The sequence below is a fragment of the Vanessa tameamea genome, chromosome 16, assembly GCF_037043105.1.
Source record: "Vanessa tameamea isolate UH-Manoa-2023 chromosome 16, ilVanTame1 primary haplotype, whole genome shotgun sequence".
In the NCBI taxonomy this organism is placed as follows: Eukaryota; Metazoa; Arthropoda; class Insecta; order Lepidoptera; family Nymphalidae; genus Vanessa; species Vanessa tameamea.
The window spans coordinates 7,882,269-7,889,473 of NC_087324.1; the positions used below are offsets into that span (position 1 = coordinate 7,882,269).

The 7,205-nt window shown below is 29.0% G+C and overlaps 1 protein-coding gene across 1 annotated transcript in view; it reads right to left on the reverse strand.

The window, feature by feature from the left end:
- The window catches only part of LOC113402931 (pyrimidodiazepine synthase-like), a 186,134-nt gene that overhangs the window by 157,323 nt on the left and 21,606 nt on the right, over positions 1-7,205 (reverse strand). The gene's annotated exons all lie outside the window — the stretch shown is intronic.

Here is a 7,205-nt window from a genome sequence, read left to right on the forward strand (position 1 = left end):
AAAAATTATAAATACTCACATTTATATAAATATAACGCAGTTAAAATAATCAAAATTGCTCTTTTGTTCCGTTCCGTTTTGAGTAATTGTTTAACATATAGTATACATTTATTAATCAAAAGTAAGTTTTATTTTTAAAACGATTAAAATATATCTACTGAAGTTGATTATAGAATATAATTTCGTCTTTACTGATTTTAATTATTGAAATATAAATATAATAGGTAATGTATACTACGCAGCACATTATGAGATAAAAGCACTCACACCCAAAACAGATATTTGTTGCAAATTTTCTGTGAATTGTTTATATGTACTTACTAGAACATCTAGAACCTAACCTAACCTTAATTTCTCTCATACTCAAGTCGAATAATTAATTGAAGTTATATCGCAATATTTAATAGCTTAAAATTCGATAGTCTTATACGAATTTAAAATTTTAGATTCTCATATTTCCGGGTCGTTCAAAGCTGTGCACTAGATTTCAAATGGGAAGTGATCGTAACGTAAACTGCAAGCTTGTTCTTAATTAGCGGGCTTCGCTTTGAACTGAGCTTATTTCAGTTCAGAACAATGTTGCTTTCATTTCTCAGAAAAAGATATTTTCACACGCGTTAACAGTTTACTATGAAAATAATATGCTTCTTCGCATCTTGTGAATTATTTTACATTTAACTCTACAGAGTTAAATAAGATACATCTTTCATATTTTCTTTTATAATTGGTCTGTATTCTATTTTTAATTGTGTATTGTCTGAATATTAATAAGTCATCAGTCAAAATCATTATAAAAAATAAGTTACGTTGCTTGTTGAATGATACTTAAACAATGTATGTGATTATATTTTTGTTTATACTAGTAATAGCAAAACGACTGAAGCTATATATAACGATTATTACATCAATGTCTGGCATTTATAAACAAATAGTAGACGATGCGTAAGAAGACGCACTGGAAATAGACCGCCCTCGCCGCGCACCTATCTCAGGCACACGGCACTGCAGTGTGAGTCTTGTCTCATTTAATGTTATGAAAAAAGAAAACACAAATATAAAAAAATATCATGTATTTATATAAAATGTTTGCAATTTTTTAAGATTTTGCTGAGTGTAACTTTGATTCTTCATATAGATTATTAAATGATAATAGTTTTTATTAAAAGTTTTTGTTGTCTATACTTTAGTTTGCCATGTCTCGTTAGGACTACAAAATTTATTGAAATATATTTTGTGTGTCAACAACGTGTTTCCAGTTTGTAATATATTGTATATCTATTGTATATTTATAATATATATTATTAAAAAATCATCTTGTACATAAATAAGGCAGCCGATGAAATAAGTTATATTTGTTCTGGGGTTATTTCAATCGACAAACATTTTAATCTTTTTTTTTAAATGAGTCTTGATTATTAAAAAACATAAAAATACTAATAAGCAGGAATATTACAACGTAACAGTTATATGCTATGAATGTTGTAATGTAACAAAATTGAATTTCCTTGGCACATGTTACGACTCACGTTCCTAGATTAGTGAGATAAACATAATTTATTTGCATGTAAACGCTATGCCGCATATACATATGTGTAAGATAGTATTGCGTCTAGTAGGCAACGTACAGGAATAGATGAAATGGCAGACAAGAATAACCGGTACGTAATGCACTTCTTGCAACATGTGGGATTAATAATATAATTTACATTACTTTTATTTTAAAAATTATAATAACAGTTGTAAATATAGAATACAGAGATATAATAGAATTTTAAATATGTTGTTTTTAATTAAAGTAAAACGTGTCTGCGTGATGTTTTTACTTTTTGTTTGAGGATATTTTTGGTTTTTAAATGCAAATACTACTCTAACTTTCGTACTTTACGTTTAAGATAAGCGCAATTGTTCGGATTGGTCAGCAACGTATTTTTATTTTTTCTACAATATATGCTATTAATAATCGATTTATTATCGACTGATTGGCTGTTTATTTAACTTCTCTATTATCATTCAACATTATTAGATTTATATTTCATTTGAATGAAGTGTATTAATCAAATTATAAGTCTATACATAAAGGATTTTTTATATGAATATTAAGACATTTAGTAGTACTTCAGTACGTATCGTAAAATGCATGGATGGTATATAATTTTTATTCTAAATGTTTTTGAATATTTGTCAAATTCAAAACAATCTTTATGAACTTAAATAATTTCAAAGAAATCTTTCAAAGGTTAGTGTAGCCTTTGAGGCGTTTATTATTTAAATAAACAAGCCACAGGTCCATTAAATTATTTAACTGTGGACATTAAATCGAAATGTTGTATTAAATTTACATTTAATACAACTCTGTAACATGGAGATTTCAAAGTGCTCTTATGAGCCTACTTGAAAAAAAGATATTTTGATTTTGACTGAAAACAGTTTACTGAACTACTAATTCTACTGAATTAGTCTAGAACGATAACATTTCCTTCGAAACACGATCTAGTCATCTGTCTGGTACATGCGGGTGTCATCCCAAAACCCAACAATGTATGTTTCTAGAGAATATTCCAGGCTGTTCTAAGCAACTATTATCATTTTAAAGCAATGGTATAGCTCTATACAAGTACCTAATTCGCTTACACTTAGTATAATACGATTATCTAACACTACAAGTTAATAATACTACTTATAATATTTATGTTATTACATTTACGATTATGTTTACTAGACAAATAAATTTAAAGACGTACATAATTTAAAAATTAGTAATTTACATTACGAAAATAATAATAATAAAATTAATGAAATAATTATAGTATCTATTTGAAATGTTGTGTGACTGTTAATGTTGTGTGTAATTTATTATTTCGTTTAATCTAGATAGTACCTTAAAAATTTTTAGAATTATTCCATGTGTATTTTTTTCATATATTTGTAAAATATATTTTGTCAACGATTAAAAAACCGATTCTAAACGATATAAACTTTCCTAATATGTATTACATAGCAAATAAAATTAAAAAGTAACAAATCTATAATATAAAACTCTAACATGTCTGTAAATAAAAAATATACGCGTTTAACTGACACAATTTATGATATTACAAAAAATGTTATATAAGACAATAATTTAAAGCAAATAAATCTCTCCGTATGAACGCAGTAGATAAGTAGGTAGATCTAAAATAATTACTACAGCATGGGCAGGCAGACGTCTGAGCCAGAAAACGGGATAGAGCATTTGAGAGTCAACAAACTGCAGTGAAATGCATATTAAGTTTATTTATCATAACGATACGCACACGTTAACATCAGACTATAAGACACTTTGTACGTTTCCATTTCTTAAGTATGCCAGAATTACCATTCGTATGTTTTTGAAAAGGTGGGTCAGCTGAATCGTTTTCGGGTTCTGAACTAACTAAAATAGTATGTCACATAGATATTTACGATAGATAATTAATTATTTTTTTAAGTTTATCCAATAAGCAAAACCATTCACATGTATTTTTGTTCAGATATTTTTATATACTTGGTGCAAGTGTGGGGTATATTACTAAAACCAAACTTTGTAGACAAAGAAAACTAAGAGCGCTATTAATAGGAAAGTACAATATGCACATACATTTATTAGTTCGGTATCTAATTATATTATAAAATTTTTACTTGGTGGTTTTTTTTTGGTAGGACTTTGTGCAAGACTCGTCTGGGTAGGTACCACGCGCACATCATACATTCTTCTGCCAAGTAACAATACTTTGTATTGATGTGTTCCTGAAGAGTGAGTGAGCCAGTGTAACTACAGACATAATGGACATAATAAATTAAATCTCAAGGTTGTTGGCGCATTGGAGATCGAGGAATAATTAAAATTTCTTACGGCGCCAATGTCTATGAGTGATGGACGACCACATACCATTAGGTGACCCATGGCCGTACGTATTCGCCTATTTCATAAAAAAAAACGAATGTCAAACTCTATTTTCATTAATAAATATAATATATCGCATTAATATGAACGTGTGCGTCTATAAACATATTCAATATAATTTTATAACTTGTTTAAGTTACTTACATAATAGACGCAGGTCGTTCTTTGGTGTCAAAAATTATTTCGCAACGTTCCGCTAAGACGAAATAGTATAAATAACAAAACACGGTTAATATTTTCAAGCCGTTTAATATTTTGTATGTAATTTATAACGCGTGTAGGCGGCACCCGATTTGGCATTACAAGTCTTTAAAGGTTTCAAGGTACGTTAGTTGTCCAATGTTATGGAAGGATAAGGTAAGATTGACAATGTTGTCTCCGATAATACCTTGTAATATATAAGCACAGCATTTGAATTATAAATATATGTTAAACATATGTTTAAAAGAGGCTAATGATAACCATTTCAACTGAGTTGTATTGCAATGAAACGAAATCAACATTGTGTTTATTTTATCTTAATAAACATACCTACCAGTCTGCCATTATTATGAGAAATAACTGTTAAATGAGATTAGATATTATGAACGCATGTATTCTGTTTTTGTATAATATTTTGTCATTGTAAATTATCCTCCGTCTATATAATTATTTAATTTTCAAATAATTGGTATAAATTATTTGTTATTTTAAAAAAGTAGTTTTACAAGTGACTTTTATTTCATATTCAAATATAACCCCGTAACAAACATAACATTAACAGACTGTGAACCCCGTGTATAACGCTGTATTAAAATATAATGTATTTAAGCACCTATGTTCTTAAGATAATTATGATTTTTAAACGAATTTTGAAGAGATGAAACTTACTTGTGCTGATAAAATAACATTAATATGGTAGATCACAGTGCTACGCGGACGCACCTGTCTCCACGCTCCGACGCACGCTTACCCACGCGGAACTCAAACATCTCTGGACGACCGATGACCTGAGTGACGCACGTAAACTTTTGTGTTTAGAGTATTTGTTATAAGTTTATGTAATTTCGCTAAGTGGTTAGAATGTTTTAATATATTTTTTATTTTTATCATTCTATTAAATTTTAATTATTAATAATATTGAAAAGAATTGAGTTCAACATAAGGTTTGGGCGAACATTTGTTTCAATACTGTATAAAAAAAAATCAATATCAAAACTGTAATTATAATAATATTTAAGATATATTTATAGAAAAGTACATTAAGGATATGTAAAAATTTTAAATAATCATATCAGTTTTTATCTCTATGTATCAAATATTTATGTCTATATATGCTAATACACTCGTGAATAAACATATAAAACAGGTAACATGGAAACGGTAGGATGTATTTTATAATTTATTTTATCAAGGTAGTCAAGCAAATGGGCTACCTGACGGTTGTTCGTTATGATCGCTACGGGACACTGGTAATGTAAGAAATGAGTGTGCCACCAATCACAGAATCTAAATGCTCCAGAATGTAGAATATCTATGCTTTTAATTACATATACTGGTACAATGATTGATCAGCGGCGGCCCACACGGGACTTCACAAAACTCTACCACCGATATTATGTCGTTAACAATGTCACTGTGCTTAAATTTATTTATTACATTGATACTGTTATAGGTTTCAATATTGCTTGAGTATGTTTAAAGTTTATTAAGACAATGTCGTGGATACACGCGAGTCTTCAATAAGACAAGACAAGTATACTTTCTTAAAATACTTCCAAACTCGTTCGGCCAGCTGCTCTCTTGGTTACGTTATAGAAAACAAGGTGAATGAATTATGCTGCCCATACTTGTGGCAATGATCTCGGTTTGTTTTGAATTTGTTGTAAACCGACGTACTATACCATGCTATTTAAATATGCAACCTTCTTCTTATAGACTTTTAGCTCAAACGGTGAACATTTTAGCATCATTTGACTTGAACATCATACAGATCTCTATTAGAATTTGAAATATAATTAAAACGAGTAAAAAATAATTTACAAATAATAATATTTTAATCCTTAATGTGTAAGGAAATTTGATCAACGTTAAATAATGTATAACTTTTTAATGTATACAATTATAAAGATATTATTTAAAACCTGTTGTAAACAGTTAGATTAATTAATATTTATATATGTTAAAATAGTTTCATATCATCAGACGAGGCCTAAACAGATTCATAATACGACTGGTAATCTTTCTTGCGTCGAGCGTAACAAATCGATCGATGGCCCTACCGAAGAGTTCAACGCGTGGCCTTTGGTTTTCATGTTTTTAGTAGATACAAGTGTCTTCCCCCGTTTTTTCTCACTAGAGCTTTCAAAATGCGACTGGAACTTTCGACATTAAAACTAAAATTTTTGTATTTTAATCTCTGAAACACCTATATAATGTAATCTGTTTTAGGTGATCAATATTTGCTAAACTATAAATTGCATTTTTTAATACACATTAAATTAATTCGATATTAACTTATCTTACAGTGTTATGCCACTGAAATATACAATACCACATAGATTTGATTCAGAAATTTTCTCGAAACTCGTCTTCGAAACAAAAAAATTGCAACTACTGTTTTAGTAAAGGGCCACAGACTTAAATCAAGATTAGTGGAATACTTCTAGAACAAAAGATCCTAATTCTAGCGTATTTGTTTTCAAAAGCCCATTCTTTTTAAAGCTTATCTTAGAAACTGTTTCTCGTATAATAGAAGGCGGCATTACGTGTAAGACTACGACTACCAACATTACTAGAAAGATTGTCACTTTCAGTAGTGAAGCGTAACATAGGCGTTGTGAGCATTTTTATATTATTATTTAACAAATAACAATAATTTCGTTATATAACAACAACAAATTATACAATGTTGTTAAATTAAATCAAAATTATATATTTGAGCTTTAATCGAGAGAGGACTTTAAATACTAATAACATTTTACAACATTAAAATGGTCTTCATTAAGTTGCTTTTCCAATAGCTTTCGAAAGTCATAAACTTTGGTTTTCAAGTGGTTTTTACCGCTACACCTAATTAACAATCAATGTCTTGTAATGGGAATGTGTGGTTATGAATTTGTAACTGTTTTACCTTGGCACTTTATGACGGCAGAAAACCAGTCTAGGATTTGTGCAATACTAACTCAGCTGCATTGAAAAATTATTCGCTGTTCACGGCGCAATTAAAATTCAATTGAAAAGATAAAATAAGTGAATGATAAAATATTACGGTGAATGGACGTAAAGTGTATATCATGAAAGT